The sequence below is a fragment of the Triticum urartu genome, chromosome 4A, assembly GCF_056163025.1.
Source record: "Triticum urartu cultivar PI428250 chromosome 4A, HENAU_Tu73, whole genome shotgun sequence".
Lineage (NCBI taxonomy): Eukaryota > Viridiplantae > Streptophyta > Magnoliopsida > Poales > Poaceae > Triticum > Triticum urartu.
The window spans coordinates 350,599,233-350,614,823 of NC_141876.1; positions in this window are offsets into that span (position 1 = coordinate 350,599,233).

Below are 15,591 nucleotides of genomic sequence, written 5' to 3' on the forward strand. Positions count from 1 at the left end.
TGGAATTGTTTCTTCGGAAAGTGCACCATATGCTCATTACCATTGATATGAAAAGTGATCTTGCTTTTATTACAATGAATAACATGTTGGAAATATGCCCTAGAGGCAATAATAAATTGATTATTATTATATTTCCTTGTTCATGATAATCGTTTATTATCCATGCTAGAATTGTATTGATAGGAAACTCAGATGCATGTGTGGATACATAGACAACACCATGTCCCTAGTAAGCCTCTAGTTGACTAGCTCGTTGATCAATAGATGGTTACGGTTTCCTGACCATGGACATTGGATGTCGTTGATAACGGGATCACATCATTGGGAGAATGATGTGATGGACAAGATAGTGTAGTTCGTATGCTAAAGCTTTTCTAATGTTAAGTATCATTTCCTTAGACCATGAGATTGTGCAACTCCCGGATACCGTAGGAATACTTTGGGTGTGCCAAACGTCACAACGTAACTGGGTGGCTATAAAGGTACACTACAGGTATATCTGAAAGTGTCTGTTGGGTTGGCACGAATCAAGACTGGGATTTGTCACTCCGTGTGACGGAGAGGTATCTCTGGGCCCACTCGGTAGGACATCATCATAATGTGCACAATGTGATCAAGAAGTTGATCACGGGATGATGTGCTACGGAACGAGTAAAGAGACTTGCCGGTAACGAGATTGAACAAGGTATCGGGATACCGACGATCGAATCTCGGGCAAGTACAATACCGATAGACAAAGGGAATTGTATACGGGATTGATCGAATCCTCGACATCGTGGTTCATCCGATGAGATCATCGTGGAACATGTAGGAACCAACATGGGTATCCAGATCCCGCTGTTGGTTATTGACCGGGGAACGTCTCGGTCATGTTTGCATGGTTCCCGAACCCGTAGGGTCTACACACTTAAGGTTCGATGACGCCAGGGTTATAAAGGAAGTTTTGTATGTGGTTTACGAATGTTGTTCGGAGTCCCGGATGAGATCCCGGACGTCACGAGGAGTTTCGGAATGGTCCGGAGGTAAAGATTTATATATGGGAAGTCCTGTTTTGGTCACCGGAAAAGTTTCGGGTTTTAACGGTAACGTACCGGGACCACCGGGAGGGTCCCGGGGGTCCACCAAGTGGGGACACCAGCCCCGGAGGGCTGCATGGGCCAAGTGTGGGAGGGGACCAGCCCCAGGTGGGCTGGTGCGCCCCCCCACCAAGGCCCAAGGCGCAAGGGAGAGTGGAAGGGGGCAAACCCTAGGCTCAGATGGGCCTAAGGCCCACCTAGTGGTGCGCCTCCATCTCCCCCCCTTGGCCGCCCCCCTAGATGGGATCTAGGGCTGGCCGCCACCCCTAGGGGTGGAAACCTAGATGGGAGCGCAGCCCCTCCCCTCCCCCTATATATACTTGAGGTTTTGGGCTGCCAGAAACATGGATTCAATCTCCTTGGCGCAGCCCTACCCCTCTCCCTCCTCGTCTCTTGCGGTGCTTGGCGAAGCCCTACTGAGTACCACGCTCCTCCACCACCACCACGCCGTTGTGCTGCTGCTGGATGGAGTCTTCCTCAACCTCTCACTCTCTCCTTGCTGGATCAAGGCATGGGAGATGTCACCGGGCTGTACGTGTGTTGAACGCGGAGGTGCCGTCCATTCAGCACTAGGATCTCCGGTGATTTGGATCACGACGAGTACAACTCCTTCAACCCCGTTGTCTTGAACGCTTCCGCTTAGCGATCTACAAGGGTATGTAGATGCACTCTCCTTCCCCTCGTTGCTGGTTTCTCCATAGATAGATCTTGGTGACATGTAGGAAAATTTTGAATTTCTGCTACGTTCCCCAACATAACAGCCCCTGCAGTATTCAAGAAGGGTCTACCAAGTATAATGGACATGTTGTCATCCTCGGGCATCTCAAGTATAACAAAGTCAGTCAAAATAGTAACATTAGCAACAAAAATGGGCACATCCTCACAGATACCGATAGGTATGGCAATTGATTTATCAGCCATTTGCAAAGATATTTCAGTAGGTGTGAGTTTATTCAAATCAAGTCTTTTATATAAATAGAAAGGCATAACACTCACACCGGCTCCTAAATCACACAAAGCAGTCTTCACATAATTCTTTTTGATTGGGCAAGGTATAGTTGGTATTCCCGTATCTCCAAGTTTTTTAGGTACTCCATCTTTAAAATTATAATTAGCAAGCATAGTGGAGATTTCAGCTTCCGCTATTTTTCTCTTATTTGTGATGATGTCTTTCATATACTTTGCATAAGGAGGCATTTTCATGATATTAGTCAAGCGAGTACGCAAAAAGACTGGCCTCAGCATTTCAGCAAAGCGTTCAAATTCTTCATCATCATTCTTTTTAGATGACTTAGGTGGAAAAGGCATAGGTTTTTGAACCCACGGTTCTCTTTCTTTACCGTGTTTTCTAGCAATGAAGTCTCTTTAATGATACCTGTTATTCTTAGGTTGTGGGTTATCAAGATCAACAGGTGGTTCTATCTCAACATCATTATCTGGTTCTTTATTATTTGGTTGAGAGTCTTCATGAACATCAGCATTATCTTTTTCATTATCACTAGATGAGTGTTCATTACCAGACTAAGTTTCAGCAACGGAGATAGAAACTTCATTATCTATGTCAGGAGGTTTTTCTATTTTAGGTTCACTAGAACTATGCAAAGTCCTATCATTTTTCTTTTTATTTTTCTTTCTAGAAGGACTAGGTGCACTAGTGTTAGCTCTTTGTGAATCTTGTTCAATTATTTTAGGGTGTCCCTTAGGATAAAGTGGTTACTGAGTCATTTTACCTCCTCTAGGTGCAACTCTAATAGCAAAGTCATGTATATTATTATTCATCTCATCAAGCAATTCTCTTTGAGATTTAGCAACTTGTTCTAACTGAGTTTGAACCATACAAGCATGCTTTCCAACAGCTCTAACACCATTTGAGATTCTAAATAACAAGTCACTCAAGTGAGCAATCATATCAGAATTGTATTTCAATTATTTCATAACATTTGCATTGAAGTGATATTGTTTTCTAATGTAGTTTTCAAACTCATGAAGGAATTGACTAGGATGCATATTGTGAGGATTATCATTATCATTGAATTTCATAAGAGAATTTACCTCTACCACCTTAGGAGTTGGTGGTGTATTAGGCCCATGTATTTCTTCAATAGGAGGTAAATTTTTAACATCCTCAGCTTTAATACCTTTTTCCTTCGTAAATTTCTTTGCCTCTTGCATGTCTTCAGGACTAAGATATGATATAGCCCTTTTCTTCGGAGTGGGTTTAGCCAGTGGTTCAGGAAGAGTCAGATCATCATAATTTTTCAATATGTTATTCAATAATTCTTCAGCTTTCCCAACAGTTCGTTCCCTGAAAACACAACCAGCACAACTTTCTAGGAAGTCCCTAGAAGCATTAGTTAGTCCATTATAGAAGATATCAAGTATTTCATTTTTCTTAAGTGGATGATCAGGCAAAGCATTAAGTAACTGGCAAATCCTCCCCTAAGCTTGTGGGAGACTCTCTTCTTTAATTTGCACAAAGTTAAATATTTCCTGTAAGGTAGCTTCTTTCTTATGAGCAAAAAAAATATTTTTCAGAGAAGTAATAAATCATATCCTCGGGACTACGCGCACAACCAGGAGCAAGAGTATTGTACCAAGCTTTAGCATCACCCTTTAATGAGAAAGGAAATAATTTGAGAATAAAGTAATAGTGAGTCTTCTCATCATGAGTGAAAAGGGTGGCTATGCCATTCGACTTAGTAAGATGTGCCACAACAGTTTCAGTTTCATAACCATGGAAAGGATCAGATTCAACCAAAGTAATTAACTCTGGGTCGACAGAGAATTCATAACCCTTATCATCAACAAAGATAGGTGAAGTAGCAAACTTAGGATCAAATTTCATTCCAGCATTCTGAAATTTTTCTTTATACTTGCATAATAATTTCTCTAGATCATGTCTATCTCTGCAAGCAAGAATATCTCTAGTTCTCTCCTCACTCATAACATAACCTTCCGGTACCTTAGGAAATTCATATCTAGGAGGGATAGTTCTAGCTGGTGTTTCATGAGTTTCAGTTTCAAGCTCATCATCAGATTCAACAACATCATGTTGTATAACTCTAGCAATTTGTTTATCAAGAAAATCACCAAGTGGCACCTCATCATTCAGCAAGGTACTAGCATCATCATTAGGATTATCCATAGCAAAAGTGGCATCATCAATAACTTGCGACATATCAGAATTAATAGCATGTGGTGGTGTTGCAAGTTTACTTAGAAGGTGAACCTAAAGCAGAACTGGATTGCAGTTCCTTACCTCCCCTCGTCTTTGAGGGAAATATATTAGTCTTATCATCCTTCAAATTCTTCATAGTGATAATATGACAATAATCCCAATTGACTCAACAAATATAGCTATGCTCCCCGGCAACGGCGCCAGAAAAATGTCTTGATAACCCACAAGTATAGGGGATCACAACAGTTTTCGAGGGTAGAGTATTCAACCAAAATTTATAGATTAGACACAAGGGGAGCCAAAGAATATTTGAAGGTATTAGCAGCTGAGTTGTCAATTCAACCACACCTGAAAATTAATTATCTGCAGCAAAGTGATCAGTAGCAAAGTAGTATGACAGTTTTGATAATAGTAGTAGCAGTAACGGTAACGGTAACAATGATAGCAATAGTTTTGTAGCAAGTGTAACAATGGTGATAGAAGTAGTAACTTAGCAAGAACAATACAGGTTAAATTCGTAGGCATTGGATCGGTGACTTGTTGGATGATATTCATCATGAGACAGTTATAACCTAGTGCGACACGACATTTGATCCAGTTCATCCATATAATTTAGGCATGTATTCCGTAAATAGTCATACGTGCTTATGGAAAGAACTTGCATGACATCATTTGTCCAGCCTCCCGTGGCAGCGGGGTCCATATTGGAAACTAAGGGATATTAAGGCCTCCTTTTAATAGAGAACCGGAACAAAGTATTAACACATGGTGAATACATGAACTCCGCAAACTACGGTCATCACCAGGAGTGGGCCCGGCTATTGTCACTCCGGGGTTGCCGGATCATAACACGTAGTAGGTGACTATAACTTGCAACATAAGATCTAGAACATGGATATAATGGTGATAACATAAACGGTTTAGATCTGAAATCATGGCACCCGGGCCCAAAGTGACAAGCATTAATCATGGCAAAGTCATAGCAACATCAATCTAGGTACATAGTGGATAACAGGGATCAAGACCTAACAAAACTAACTCGATTACATGATGAATCTCATCCAACTCCTCACCGACCAGCGAGCCTACAAAGGAATTACTCACTCCCGGTGGGGAGCATCATGGAATTGGTGATGGAGAAGGGTTGGTGATGATGAAGAACAAAGATCCCCCTCTCCGGAGCCCCAAACGGACTCCAGATCTGGCCTCCCGAGGAAGAAAAGGAGGTGGAGGCGACTCCCTCTTGTGGATCGCGATAATTCTTTCTCCCTGATTTTTTTTCTAGAAAAATGGGATTTTATAGCGTCGGTTTCAGGGTCCGCGGGGCCACCAGGTGGGCACAACCCACCTGGGTGCGCTAGGAGTGGGGGCGCGCCCTGGTGGGTTGTGCTCACCCAGGTGCCCCCCTTTGGTGGGTATTGGCTCCAGAAATTCTTATTATTGATATAAAAAATCCTGGCAAAGTATCGTTCCATTACGAGAACTTCTATTTCTGCACAAAAACAACACCATGGTAGTTCTGCTGAAAACAGCATCAGTCTGGGGTTAGTTTCATTCAAATCATGCAAATTAGAGTCCAAAACAAGACGAAAATGTGTTAGGAAAAGTAGATATGTTGAAGAACTATCACACAGTAGCAATTTCTAAATCAGCAACATTCCTAGATATTAGTGTGGGCATTATGATTAACTATGACAACCGTTAAATATGACATTACTTTAATGGTGCCATTGCTTCATTTTACAAGCAACATTACATTAACAGCTGCTACAGAGTTGGTATTTGGGCACGGGAGAGTAGGCGGACCAGGACAGTTGCATTTGTAACGAAAAGAAGCAACTTATCTTAATGGTAAATTTATCAGGACATGAAAAAAAGTGCCATTGATTCATATTACTGGAGGCATTACATTGAAAACAACATTGGTTTAACGTGTCCTTACTTTTAATAGTATGACTGCTACATTTTAATAGTCGCATTACATAAGAGTGGCTTGGGGCAGCAAACATCAGAACAAGATATCTGGGATGGTCCCATTTTTGTTCGGTATAGCCACCTTATACTATGTGAGGCTAGCAAATCTAGTGCTGGACTTACTCTGTTGACTTGTCCCCCAGTCCCCACTTTCTTTCCTTTTTCAACCAATAGATCAAGTTTATATTGAGTTTGTACTGCGTTTCCCTTTATTCCCCTATAAGACCAAGATACCAATTGGATAGCCAGTCTATGCTACTTTTTGCCCCCCAATATTTCCTCTTTCGATTAAGTCCTAGATTCAGGTAACAAATCTTCCTGCACCCACCCCCTTTCTTCCTGAACCAAGTAGTACTAGATTCGAGTGCATGAACTAGTTTTACCTCTTAACAGTAAAAATTGAGGTGGCTTTCAAACAGCCGATCGATCCTATCTACGAGAGGGCCTGAGAAATAGTAAAATATACAAATGCAGCGACATCAGGAGCTCGGGAAGTAGAGCAAGGCCAGTTTAGAAGGAAGTTATACCTGAGGGCCGCCGGGATGTCGCTTGGTGGGCGGAGGGTGTCCAAATCTACCCACACTACGGCAGCGAGGAAGAAGGAGTCGGAGGCCCTCCCTAGCCAACGGTGCTGGCGAGAGAATGGCATGGCACGCTGATTGGGATGCGCCGGCAGTGGGTAAGAGCCGTCGCCGAGGACGACCGGGTGAACGTTGCACCTTCTCACCTTCCCCGGCCGAGAGGATCCGGCTGGATCTGTGACCAACAGTGAGCAACACTAGCAAGTACAAGATGGCTGGATCTGGAGAGGGCGAGACAGTGTGAAGTGAGCAACACTAGCAAGCAAGCGCGGAGGCACCTGCCTATATAGTGGAGTACTTGTTTTCTTTTGTCTACCGGAGCCGGCTTGACCTTGTCAATGACTCTCGAGAAGTCTTCATGCATGTGCCCATGAGGCGCAGTTGTCGTCATTTTGATCAGAAGCACCGAATTATAACATATAACATGAAAAAATGCCACATGACAAGAAACCATAACCTCACAACCCAAAGGAGACAACATGAATCCCGACGGACAATCTAGACGAGGATCAAAGATCGAATTAAAGATAAATTTGTAGAGAAGGGGTCCATCGATAGATGTCCTAATTAACATAGCCGGCTTGACCTAGATGGCAGCCGAGTAGTCTTCGTGCATGTGCCACCAATGACCGGCACCTTGGAGGAACTCAGTTGTCGCTGTTTAACCCTCGCAGTGATCCGAAGCACATGACACCTAATATTGTGAGATGACAAGAAACCTTTTTTTAGATTTCTCATCAGAACTAAAGCCCTGTACAACGCAGCCTGCATGATATGTAGACAATAGCCAATCCAGGCATGTCTGCTGGAGTCTAGTCACATGCATGGACGAACTGATCTTCCGTGTCATGCAGGGATCGTCCAGGAACCAACGTATGTACAACACTTCTCTAGTACTATCGCTTGTCTCTCTCTTCTATTAACTCACCCGACTTGCGATGCTAGAGAGTTTGCCTATGGTCGGTACTCAATTGCGGTCCCACATGTGTGTGCAAACACAATATGATGGGCGTTCCATTCAGAGAGCGGCGTGCCAGACCGACCGACCGTCTGGGGTGCGACGCGAATGAGAACGGGTGTGTTGAATACTCCGTACGTGTGTACCACCGTTTTCTTGAGGCTTTGATCCATGGCGCAATCCATGGATACAAAATTAATATACTGTACTATTTAAAAGTCAAGGCGGGGCTTTTCCTGCTCGGTAGGTGGGGCAGTTCCACCTAGTTGGTTCGACAGAGACGCGAGAAGATGAGGGAGTAGGCTTCTGCAAACTTAGGGATGTGTGATTTAACAGCGAGTTACTGCTGGACAAGTGGGGCCCCATGATTTGACTTGCCATTATGATTTTAACTGCTATGCTATGACTAGCGTGAGTCTCCTGATTCCTGACCACCACCATGGTATACAGGTGCCTCTCCCAATGCTCGCATGAGAGCCTACTCCTCCACTTTTTCCTTGACTCTTTCCTCCACATATGCAAAAATGCCATGTAAGCGGGCTTATAGCCCACTATTGTACATGTTCGTACAAGTGCTAAGCCTGCCACATAGGTATAATGTCTGATGTGGCAAGTTAATTAAGAAGAGAGAGACTAGTTTGGTGACCCCAGGAAGAAATGGTGCTAAGCACGTGTACCTAGGTGAAAAGACAATTTTGAGTCTATAGCTAATTAAATGAACCAAACTTAGCAACAAAAAAACTAAGCACCTATGGATTGGGGACTTGAGTTTCCAAGGCATTTAATGCCCTTAGCACCTAATCTAAGCATCCATTTCATTGGAAGAGGTCACTCCTTGGCAAATGCAATAAATACTATGAAGAAAGAGATCGAGAGAAGTAAAAACAAATACTCTGATAGCCAACCTTATACGTAACCTTGTTGTATGAGTGACTAAGTGATGACTATATATGACATGCCAACATGAGATAGGCTAATGCACCATGTTAAATATCCAAGGGCGCAAGCGAGGCGACGGTCGTGGTAGGCGCGACATGATATCCCTTGGATCTGAGATCGAATGGTTGCATGCTAAGTTGCTGAAAATTTGCAGAATAACCCTCCAAGATAGGATATTCACCCATAGGTCTAGAATCACGCCATGCAACCGTTCGATTTCAGATCCAAGGGCCCTCGGAAGCCCGTATCATGGGAGAATGGAAAGCTTCATATCTCCTGTAATTTTCCCGATGCTTGACATGACATCGAAAGCCATTTAATTGGGCATCAAGTAGACATGACATCTAATTGGGCCCCATAGTACTGTGCATGAATCCATTTATCCACCAGGCAAGCCACTACCCTTACATTCACATGCCCCACTCGGCATTTTTACAATCGAAAAACCGCTGGCTGTTCGCTCCTACTCGTCCCGAGACATCCTTTAACATTACAGCACTTCGCTCCAAGTCATCCCGTCCTTTCAGGTTATGGCAGTTCCACTAATCCTAACCCTCCTCCCAATTCCATGGCGTCCCAAATCTCCATGATGAGTGGTGAGTACAAGGTTAGGACCATCACCGACGATGGGTTCGACGTCATCTACACCCATTCTTCTGCGAAGGTGAAAGAATGCCTTGATCGCTTCAGACGCATGTTCAAAAATTCAAATGATGAGTGGGTTGCTGGGCTAGATGTTAGGTATATCACAACCTTGGAAAAAGAGAAGAATGTGAAGGAGGAAGAGAAGATGCAGCCCGCCATAATCTAGGTTTGTGTGCATGACTTATGCCTGGTCTACCACATATGACATGCCGACGTTGAGTGCGAGGCATTTAAGAACATCTTCAAGGGTGACCTAGTCAAATTCTTTACTATAGACTTTATGTACGACAGAACAGTCCTGGGTCGGATAGGCCTCGTTGTAGGCAACCGCTTCGACCTCCAGAAGAAAGGGTTGATGCCCTCCCGTGATCAGCCTCCAATGCTGACCCTGGAAGGAGCCATGGTTCATCCTTCGTATGGTAAACTAGACAAACCTCTGCTCAAGTTTCATTGTGCAGGGCAGTGGAATGTACTAGATATAGACCACATCCACTATGCTGTAATGGATATCTACCTTTGTTTCAATATCTACTAGGGTTGGATGAAATGCAAGAGCCAAGTGTGCGGTTCAAGCAAAGAAGTATTGGCCAAGAGGAAGAGGGACAAGGACGAAGTCGAGGACGTGGACGAGGAGTTCGAGTAAGGTGGCAGTGCTGTTGCTCATGGTGGTTCTAATACAGTGTCTACCGGATTAGTTGCTTATTTTAATTTCAGGTGTACTTAGTTTTATTTGAGGGTTGTGTTGTGCTGATCCCCCAACAGAACTATGTTATGTTTCTTCTCGTTACTTTAACTCTTTAGTATGTACATACTAGTATTTCTTACAGTTCATATTTTAGTTGGTATAGAACAACCACTCGTTTCATCACATTATATACGTACAATATATATGGCCAACATCATATGGCCAACAATTTTGTTGTCAAAGAATTTTAGGGTGCTTAGTTTTGTCAAAGAATTTCAGGGTGCTTAGTTTTATTTGAGGGGTGTGTTGTGCTGGACAGCATTATTGTGACGCAAATCTGCTTTTCCATTTTATAATGACACAAATACCAATGGACAAACATGCCAGCTCTCCCTCTATCTCACTACAGTAAAATAAAGTGTGGGGCCTACTTGATCCCAACAGTGTTCTTATTTTCCTGTAAAATTATTCGCTTGGTTACTCCTGACATGCGGGGCCACACTTATCATTGTGATAATCGGCTTATTTTTGTCATATAACATGGTCAACGGGTTTAACGTGAAAATAACAATGTCTAATTGTATTTTGAGCAACATCTAACTTAACAATGGCATTTTTGAGATATCTAATTGCATTTTGAGCAGGCATCTCATGGATCGATGACATTTTTGAGTAGTTGTAACTTCTAATGGCAAAACTGAGTAGTGATCCACAACTAGTGGCATAAATAATAAGAACCCAAGAATTAAATAGGTATGCTAATTTCTTTAATAGAATTTAGCACTCCATTTAATCACGTACTAGCTTTTTTAATAGTACTATATGCATAATTTGGCGACGAGCGCTCTCTATATGTACCACCTTTTTTGTTTAATTTCATCTTGTTAGTTTTGCTCCATGGCGCAATCCATCGATACTACTATTGTACAAAAGTATACATTTTTAATAGACTGGAGGGTCGGGCAGTTTAGCTTGGTCTGTTTCAAGAGAGGCAAGGGCCTTTGTGATTTGATGGCTCATTACAGCTGGAAGGCGGGGCCTTGTGATTTGACTGCTCGTATAAATGTCCTGACGACTTGTGGAGGATCAAAGAACTGTGGTATGCTCAAGTTTTCAACTGGAGTACGACAGAGGAGCAGGAAACATGGCAGCCAAGTGCCATTTGGCGATAAAAATGATCTAATTTGCGAGTCATCTCATTGTTAGCATTGTTCTATTCATGCCTCACAGAGAACATGACACGTGCGGCGAAACACCAGAAGAAAAAGAAGGAACACAGGAGCAAAAGAAGAAGGAAGATTATCACCCCAAAAAAGAAGGAAGACGCAGACACAAGTCTAGGGTGCTGCTCTCTACTACATGAAGGGTTGCTGGCCACGAAGTCGTAACTGCTTCTTCATCGCCTCCACCACCTCCATCTCCTTGCGCGTCTCCTCCGCCATCTTCTTCATTCTGTCCCTGATGCGGGATTTCTCGACATGAGCCTTCATCATTTGTTTCACGGCCGCATTACATACCTTGACAGCAGTCGGGTGCTCGATGCGGAGCATCGCCAACTCCTCCTTTTGTTCCATGACAAGGGCCTGCATCATCTTCATTGAGTAACTACTATTCTCATGCACCTTCTTCCAGTCAACGTTCTCCTGCTTCAGCAGGTCAAGCTTGTGGCAGAGCTTCGCCTTGTCCTCCTAAAGTTGCAGGATTTTGCCGGTCGCCTTCTTCTCCAAGGCAATGCTCTTCTTCAGCAGCATCACCAAGCCGACGGTCAACTCCCCCTACTCATTGAGCTTAGCGGGCATGTCGTTGAGGCTCTCCTTCTGCAGCTCCACCAAGCTGTGGATGAACTCCTTCTGCTTATTGAGGTGATTATTGAGCTGAGCAGTCATGTCGGCATGTTCGCCTCCGCGGCTAGGGCGCTCCTGGGAGCCATCGCCTGCCCGTGAGAGATCTTTCGAGGTCTATGCGAGGCGGCGGTTCCTCTCTTTTTTCCGCAGCCTTGGTTACTGCTCCCTTGTTATGGGTAGCTCTCGACATAGAGCTCTGCACACCGGCCATGTCAAGGACGAACGAAGAAGAATGACTTATGAGGAGGAAGGTAAAGTAATTTTCGGTTAGGTAGTTCCCCTTTTTATAACCTAAGTACTAGCACTAGTACTAAAACCTGCATAGTGGGAACACGTTCAGGTTTGGTACGTACTAGTAAGTGTGAGCAGGATTGCACTTAATTGTAGCACTAGTACTTTGGAATGTGATGGGAACAAGGTAAAGATTAATTGATGGTTTTGGTTTCGAAGCCCGAAACGGCTCCAGATGAGTTGAGTGGAACATAAATTACAAGTACTCCCTCTATCTCAGTTTACAAGGCTTGCACATGTATCTAGGTCGTCAAGGTAACTTATATAAAATAAATTGTTTAACACAAAAAATATATCATTAAAAAATAGAATATTTGAAGTTTGTAATGATATATTTTTCGTAATGTATGCTTCTTATTAAGTTGGCTAAACTAACAACCTAGGTACACGTGCAAGACTTGTAAACTGAGATAGAGGGAGTACCACACCATTAAATGTGATCTCACAAGTCAGTGGTGTAACTGGTCGTACAAGTCAGACCAAGCATTATGGGTACCCAGGATATTGTTTCTTGAGCTCTTCTGAAGTGGTTTCAGTTCTGGACTTGTTTTGCTGCGGCGTTTATTTGCACTAGTCGCCAACTATGACAACCAGTGTATATGATATGTTGTTTTGTTCCCTATGTTTGCACTGGTGGCAAACTTTGATGCCCAGTGGATGTAATATGTGTAATAGCCGTGATAGCCTAGCATAAGTTGCTTGCTTATTTATTTCCTTGTTATCTTGTTTATTTGTTTGCTTGTACTTAGTGCAGTTCTTTTTCTACGGTTTGCTAGTGGCTGCAATAACCTATTTTTTAAAACTAGGCCACAATAACCATGGGCTACATATTTACAGTAGTTACCATGGGACTCCTACGGGCCATAGAAACAATGGGCCTTCTAAGGGCCGTAGAAACAATGGGCCTTCTACGAGCCGCAACATCAATGGGACTTCTATGGGCCGTATGATCAATCAGCCAAACATGTGCCAATAACAGACCGCATTATGCTCCGTAAACGTGCTAGATTTGGAATTGTCCGTTCGTGAGCCGACAATAACGGGCCATCATTAATGGGCCGTATTTGATGACGCCATGAAAACAGCCCAACGGATTAACGGGCCGCAAACAGGCCGATTGTAACCACGGGCTGAATTTGGCCCACAAGCAGAAAAGGCCATTAACAGGCCGTAAGTAACCGAATGCTGGAAATGAGCCCAAGAATAAATGGGCCCTGAGAAGGCCGAAAGATAACACGGGTTGGAAACGGCCCAATGGAATAATGGGCTGTTAATGGGTATACAGCGGTACACTGTTCATTGCAGGCCAGATTCACCACGGGTCGTTAATGGGCAAATAGTTACAAATGGCCTTGTATGGGCCGAACGACATCATGGGCCACACATGGGCCGGAAGTTACAACTAGCTGGAATCATATTGGGCGGCCGAGATGAAGATACTGGGCTTAATTCCGATAGGCCATAACAGGTCGTGAGTTAGCGGGCCGTAAATGGGCTATGTACGAACAGGCCGTTAACAAGCTTTCTATGGGCCATCCCGTTACGTTTTGACCAAGTCAAACGGGTCGGCCTTTTCACCGGAATGGGCCTTTGTTGGGACGTGCCATGTGTCTTCGTATCATAGGCGCCTCCTGTCCAATGCATGGATGACATCTGTCCCAACGGTGAGCCAACATGTGATTCCTCCGGCCAATGAGAATTTTACACGTGGAAAATACTTATTGGTCCAGGCTATTAGCGGGTTATCGGATCCAAAACATGACCCGATAACTTAACGACAACCCGTTACGGTGGATGCCATGTGTCGGTCATGCCTGACGAAAGCACTTCCATGGCGCGCCATTTATCGTCATTGAAGTGGACACTTCCGTGATGATAATTTTGGTAATGTCATGGAACACTTCTACGACAGCACATGTATGACTATCTTGATTATGTCAAAAAATTGTCATGGATGTACATGCATGACAGAAAATGTGACCTACTGTGACAAACACGTATCATCACGGAAGTGCATTTTTTTGTAGTGTTTGGCGCGCTCTGCCGGAGGCAAAGCCTCCCACAAGGCAACATCCATTTCTTTCCAAAGCTCCTCAAGGCCGGGGGCTCGGCGGGCGGCGCGGCATTCTCCTCATAGCGGGGATCCGACGCGTCCTTCGACGCACATGCTTGCGAGATTGGGAACACCGACACGTCCACCTCGATGCGTCGCGGGGAGGAGCGGAACGCCAATGCGTCCTCGTCGACTAGTGGCGGCGAGGAATGGCACGGTGACGAGTGACCGTTCGCGCGGTGTAGCGAGGGGCGCCTAGGGATTGGGAGTGGAGATGCCATGGTGGTCGACGTGAGAGGGGGGAGCAGATAGTGATGAACGTGAGCGTTCTTACGAATGCCATGGGAGGCGCAGTATTTATAGCGAGCAATGGCACACCTACATATGATATGGACTAAGCTGCACTAAGTTAATCACAGGTCCAGTTGCGTCACTGACATGTGGGCCAGACGCCTGTTGGGCCCACATGTCAGTGACCCAATGCACCTGGAGTTAAGTAACTGAAGCAGCGTCCTATAAGATATGTTGCGTGATTAACGTAACAACTACGTGGGCATATTTGTTGGAGTAAATTACGGGGGAGGGAATGGGTGGGAATATTGCTGGTCACAATGAATTGGACGAGCGCAGGGGAGGAGAGTCATGCATGCAGATTTTTTCTATACAAGGTGGAGTGGTGGGACTGCCGGAGGGAGAAGGCACTAGTAGAAAAAGGGTTAAATGCGTAGCTCATTAATCCCGGTTTGTATTTGAGCCGGCACATATGTGACCAATAGTGCCTGTTCCAACGGCTAGGTGGGCGGCGCTCATTAGTACCAGTTCATGGTGAACCTTTAGTACCGGTTCATGCCACGAACCGGTACTAAAGAGGTGGTGGTCTTTAGTACAGGTTGGTGGCTCCAACCGGTAGTAAAGACCCCCCCCTTTAGTACTAGGTGGAGCCACCAACTGGTACTAAAGGTGGTGGCCTTTAGTATGGGTTGGTGGCTTCGACCGGTACTAAAGACCCCCCCTTTAGTACCGGTTGGAGTCACCAACCGGTATTAAAGGTGGTGCGCTGCCACCCGCAGTGCACAATGTTTAGTCCCAGCTCGCTAGTTGAGAGGAGCTGGCACCGGTTTATAAGCCCCGCCGCGGCTACCGTGTCGAGATCCTCTCTAAGCAGGCCTTTGTGGGCCTATTGCATGTCTTCTGCCCTGTGGAGCCTACTGGGCCATACGGGCCTGCATCCTGACCCAACTAGAGGTTGGGTTTCTAGTCGTATGCAGGCCGTGTCGGCCCAGTAGGCGGGCTGTTTTTTCTTTATTTAAAAAAATCTGAAAAAACCCAGTACAAAAGGTCCCCCAGACCATGGCGCGCCTCGTGCC